This window comes from Megalops cyprinoides, chromosome 10, assembly GCF_013368585.1.
Source record: "Megalops cyprinoides isolate fMegCyp1 chromosome 10, fMegCyp1.pri, whole genome shotgun sequence".
NCBI classification, from domain to species: domain Eukaryota; kingdom Metazoa; phylum Chordata; class Actinopteri; order Elopiformes; family Megalopidae; genus Megalops; species Megalops cyprinoides.
This window is the reverse complement of record NC_050592.1, coordinates 7,678,736-7,684,735: the sequence shown is the minus strand read 5'-3', so window position 1 is coordinate 7,684,735 and position 6,000 is coordinate 7,678,736. Positions and strand designations below refer to the sequence as shown.

At 41.0% G+C, this 6,000-nt stretch overlaps 1 protein-coding gene across 5 annotated transcripts in view; it reads left to right on the top strand.

The window, feature by feature from the left end:
* Nucleotides 1-3,738: 3,738 nt before the first annotated feature.
* Nucleotides 3,739-6,000, top strand: part of arhgef1b (Rho guanine nucleotide exchange factor (GEF) 1b) — a 35,991-nt gene continuing 33,729 nt past the window's right edge. For 4 of the 5 annotated variants that reach the window (XM_036538445.1, XM_036538443.1, XM_036538444.1 and 1 more), the window contains exon 1: nucleotides 3,739-4,143. The gene's annotated coding sequence lies outside the window, so the exon portion shown is untranslated. The remainder of the gene's footprint in view (nucleotides 4,144-6,000) is intronic. The other variant, XM_036538442.1, reaches the window with a different exon arrangement.

The window sequence follows — 6,000 nt, the reverse complement described above, 5'->3', positions numbered from 1 at the left end:
ACCCCTCCTAATTATTGAGTTCAGGTGTTTCAGCCACACGATTGTTAACAGGTGCATAAAATCAAGCACATAGCCATGCAATCTCCATAGACAAACCTTGGAAGTAGAATGGGTCATACTGGAGAGCTCAGCAACTTTAAGCGAAGCACTGTCATAGGATGCCACCTTTGCCACAAGTCAGTTTGTGAAATTTCTGCCCTGCTAGATCCGCCCTGGTCAAATGTAAGTGGTATTATGGTCAAGCGGAACCGTCTAGGAGCAACAACAGCTCAGCCATGAAGCGGTAGACCACATGGGGCCGCCGAGTGCTGAAGAACGTAGCACATAGAAACTGCCTATCCTCTGTTGAATCACTCACTAAAGTTTGGTGGAGGAGGGATAATGGTCTGGGGCTGTTTTTCAGGGTTTGGGCTAGGCCCCTTAGTTCCAGTGAAGGGTAACATTAATGCTACAATCATAAAGCATACAAAGACATTTTAGACAATTGTATACTTCCAACTTTGTGGCAACAGTTTGGGTAAGGCCCTTTCCCGTTCCAGCATGACTGTGCACAAAGCAACATCCATAAAGACATGGTTTGATGAGTTTGGTGTGGAAGAACTCCAGTGGCCTGCACAGAGCCCCCACAAACTCCATAATAATGCCCATGGTTTTGGAAAGGGATGTCCAATAAGCTCATATGAGTGTGATGGTCATGTGTCCACATACTTTTTGCCATATAGTGTACATCTTGATTCGTGGCCTGGTCAGACAGCTATCTCCTCGACACACAACAGCATCACCCTTGTTTATTTCCAGGAAAAGCAGTGAAAACCTTCCTCCCTGTCTTACTACCCCGGTTCCTTTGGTCCCCTCTGCCTCCCTGTCACCCTCTCTTTGCTAATTTCTACCGTATTCTCCCACAATCCCACTGATACATCTATCCGCCACAGGGGTCCCAGATGGGCACTTGGTGCAAACGTTAATAAATCTTCATACAAGTGTCAATGATGCCTGTCATCTGTTCCAATCTCTGTAGCTGCCTCCTTATTGAAAAGACTTTCATCACTGAATCAGAGGGCATTCAGTCATCGACTGTGGGGAGCAGGCAATAAAATGCTTTCATATTACGGTCTGTTATCTACAAATGTTAAGATTAGGAAAGATCTATCTATCTGTCCTTATTTAGTACAAAGAATATTCTTGTCTGGTACAAGGAATAACTGAGCCATTTTAAAAATCCAATTTTGTCTAAAATTTAATCGGGAAACTGATTAGTCCATTCAAGTATAATTCAGAACAAGGTTTATTTTTCTCCTTAGCATGGAAACTGGCTAATTTGTTCTATTGAGTTTACAGTTTTGGGTTTATCATCAGTTGCAAAGAATGTCAGAGTTGTTGCACATAGCTGCCACGTGGGGAAGCACATGCTCAAAGCTGTTACTTTTTCTGCATGCCTTAAATGAGGCAATGCTGCTTGTCTTCCTCTTACACTCAGTTTCAGGGAGAGTCTACAAGAGAAATGCAATAGGAGACCACAAGAAACTGATGACAGGGAGGAGAGAAATGTTGAGAATTAGGACTGTATTCCATGTAAACTTTTATTGTGTCAATCTTAAAATGATCCATGATTAATAGCTTTAAATTCACTGTAACGTTTATTGAAACAAGTGTAAACAAACGCCCTACGGAACATGTGCATTACCTGCACCAAGCCCTCATCAAGTAGCAGATTGTGTGCACACAAACTGTTTCCCGGGGCTAAGTTCATACAGGACAGTGCATATGCAGCTCACAGAATGAAAGTCAATTGTGAACCTGAATTTTAACTGTCAAAGAAGAAAAAATGTAAAGACAGGAAATGAGAGGGCACAATGAAAAGATGAAAGAGCAATACAAAGATACTGGCTTCCTGCAGAGGCAAAACAGACAGATGAAGGAAGTGTGTGTGTGTTTGGGGGCTTTATATGTACTACAATCCATCTGGCTCAAAATGTGTAAAGCAACCATATCACCTCTACTACTATAGGGGAAAAATGTATGGGCCCTTCTTTCTAACCATAACTAATTATATGCTGGGGTCAGTGTATGAACTAATAAAATGTCAGTGCTACCAGGGCTCAAACAGAAGGAACTATCAAATTCTAAACATCATTCTACATACAAAACAAGACTAAGAGAGAGAATTAAAGTGAGTGTTTTTGATGTGTAGTAGTGATTTTAGCGATTTGGTGATTTGGTCAACCCCCTTAGGTGTGTGTACATTTCAGAGCATTCTCAAAATGAAACAAGAAAATTTTGAATGTGTGATCCACAGAGGTAGCACAAGAGAGAGAAAGCAAGATGGAGGGAAAGAGAGAGTCAGACAGACAGACAGACAGACAGACAGACAGAATCATGGCTCAGCATTGCAACCCCTGCATGGGTACATTTTGAGGGCTCCAGATCATAGACGTGGGTAAGTGCTGCTATTCAGTGTTGCTCAGTGTTGAACGAATTCCCATGATTGCAGAGGGAGAGCTGTGATTGTGAAGGCTGGTCACACAACCATTTATCTGAATATATCCAGGCATATCAAGCATATCAATTTATATACTTCGATTGTAATTGTCAGTTATTAGGAACGTTTACGGTCATGGAAACAAATATCAGACCTTAAATCTCCTGGTATATATATATAATATTGCATACATACAATGGCAATTTGACATTTCAGACCCCTTAACTGTACTGAAATGCATTTTCAAGACTCTCCATTGACTCCAAAGCCAAATATTTCCATTGAAAGTGGGCACAAAGCAAAAAACAAATTCAAACAAAGCTATTTCATTTAGAGAAATCCCTTCATATGTGTTTGTAGGCCATAATTTAAGACATAACTGATTTTGGATGATCTTGGGCATATTATTATAAGGGATTTATTTAATTTTAACTTTTTAACCTTTTTTTTTTTTTTTGAAAAGATGTTTTAAAAGATTTTTCAAATAAGCATATGTTACTTGTTTCGCATGCAGTCCTCACTGCCAGAAAATACATAAAGAAAAAAATAAAACAATACTTTTTTGTATTAAAAATAAAAATCTTCCAAGGAGACGGGGGTGGCAGGAACGACACCTCACTGGCAGCACGCACAAAAAAACCTCTTACTGCCAGAGGGAAGCGTAGCACTGTTGCACTTCACGTTGGAGTTAGCCAAACTGCTGTTTTTCCCCTCGTGGTTACAGTATGTGTAACTTCTTTAAGAGTGTGTATGGTTTATTGTTCTCGTATTTCCTCCATGCGTTCACTGTTTGTTGCCTGAAACACTTGGGAACATAGATTCGTTGCATTTTTATGAGGCTGTTTCATATGAATGAAAGAAAGATTGACCTCTGCCCCTGGGTGCCGCTATCGTTATCATTATTTATACAAGCACAGCATACAGCACACGGCACACAATACAGGCTGTCACAAAGTGTGCAGGTACAACAAATAATATTAATCATAATTGCTATAGCTGTTCAACTTATCTGCCAATTTCAAGGGACAGAATGTAACCTACGTTCCGCTCCAATGAGATGCGGTGACAGTTGTCATAAATTGTGCTTTGTTTTCGTTAACGGGTACACTAGCAAAATGCAGGCTGTAACTTGAAAGACGACAGTCGTTGGCTCATTGAAACGCTAAGCTGCGATAGTCGTGCTGCTCGGAGAAAGCCGATTGAGAAGGTCGATATGTGGTTTATGTGGGGAACAAATAGAGTGTAACACCGTGCGGAACTGAGCGATAGAGGCTTCGCTAGCTAACGTTACTTTACAGAGATTTTTTCCCCATCTTCGAGGGAAGTCAAACAGGATGGGATAGGAAACGAGAGGAGAGCGAAAGAGGAAAAGTTACCCCCCCAAATAATAAATGAAAAAGACTGCAATTATTTTTCCCCGGAAAAAAACGCCTTCGAGATAAATACTCATAAAATATTTGTAGCACATTACCCTATACGTTATTTGTCTAATAAATGCATGGGTGTCTCTGCGTTTTTGCGGATGCAAAAGATAACGCGAAGCGAATTTTGTGCAGTTGAATTTGCACTTCCGCGTACAATGTTTTTTTCCACCGACGAACGGCAACTTTCAAACAGGAAACCTTATTAAACGGCCGCCTGTTCGTTTCACCTATTTTTTTTAGGTAAGTGGTCCGTCGAACCTTTCTTTTAAAAGAAAAGAAAACATACAGTCAAAGGAACATAAGTGGCATTGTTACAATAAATAATCATTTTAGGGCATTTCGGTCGCTGCAGATAGCATACAGCATACATAAGCTCCAGCGATGGTAGCCAGCCAGTGTCGGAATGCCCGGAGTTCGGGCACCGTCTCTCCGCGGAAAATTTCTGCTCATTTGTAACGCGTCCGGGGACCGAAGCTGATTGTGCGATGCGATTTTATTTCTGCGTCCATGCAAAATTCTGAAAACCGAATGGCTGTTGTTTGCTAGCTAGCTAGCTTTCGCTAACTTCATTGTATTCCAGTGAAATGGTATGCTTTGTGTGTGTGTGTGTGTGTGTGTCAACAGAACGCCAGACAGTGATACAGTGTTGCATTCAGACACCCGTGCTTGAAATGGATTAATTTTTAGAGTATTTCACGTTGTATACGAGCAAAGGAAAGCAAGCATTGCCATATTAACCCATAAATAGATTATTACTACATAATACTGACTGATAATGACATAGAATGCGATATCTACTACTGTAGTTATGATAAGACTAGCTGCACTATTTATGGTAATGACGACACGTACGATACTTGCTTATCAATTGTATATGCAATGTAAAGTAAAAGCCGTTGCTGCTGCTGCTTGATACTGCCCTGAAATAATGTCTATAGTCTCCATAAAAATATTTAGTGTTATTCCATATATGTGTTTAACAGCTCATTCGATATGCACACACACATACATACTTGTGTGTGTGTGTGATTTTTTCTCATGTTGACTTGGCCAGTTATTGGAATGGTATTTCTATTCTAAATATTGTGATTCTAGTTTTCATTTGATGAAATTCTTTTCTCTGTTGTTGTGAAACTGTTTTCTTGATGGACTCAGTTGGTCCAGACAGTTCTGTGCGGTTCACTGTATGTAGAAGCAGCGCAGTCATGGGCTTGTGTCTGTGCAGCCCGAGTTGCACTTTGCATTGATGCTAGAGACAGAGAGAGACAGGATGGGAAAGTTAATCGTTTGTTTGCAGACAGACTCTGCACTGATCTATCAGCTGTTGACGTTTCAGTTACCAAAAGTTTGTGTGTGTGTGTGTGTGTGTGTGTGTGCGTGTGCGTGTGCGTGCGTGCACGCGTGTGTTTGTGTCAGTGAGAGAGAGAACACACACTCCCGAGTGTATGGTTTTGTGTGTGTCTAGGAAGAGGGTGTGGAGTGCTGTAATTCAAATTCAAATTCAAATCTTTCATTTGCTTTGATTATCTGGAAATTAACAGGCAGTGAGACAGACAGACACACACACACACACACGCACACACTTCTGTGTTCTCGCACTGTGCTTGCTTGTGGAGGTTTCTGGTGATCCTCGTCTCCTCTTTTTCCCTCTACAGTCTCACTTTTCTGTTGGCTCACTCTCTCCAGGACCACCTCAGGACTCACCTCCTTTTACCTAATGCCCCTGTTTCAGTTCACCACTCTCTCTTGCACCCTAATTTCAGTCTTTAACCTCCTCTTTCTAGTGCCCCAAATTTAGTGTGTCTCACCTCTCTCTTATTCCCTGTTCAGCTGGTTACCTTCAGCTGGTGTAAAAGAAATCCCCTATTTGTTTAGTAGGGTTTTTCCTGTTCCTCTTACTGTCAGCAATTAAAGCCTCCTTTAGATTTAAATCAGGGTTTTGAGAAGTAATGTGGTCCTAGTTAGTGTCCATTTCCTTAAACTGTTGTGGCTTGCTATCCATTTTGAGCAATCAAGGCTACACTATCAGTAAGTTAACAGTCAGATCTATGTAATGAATGGAAACGGTATGCCGTGCATTTCCTATAGTAGCACAAA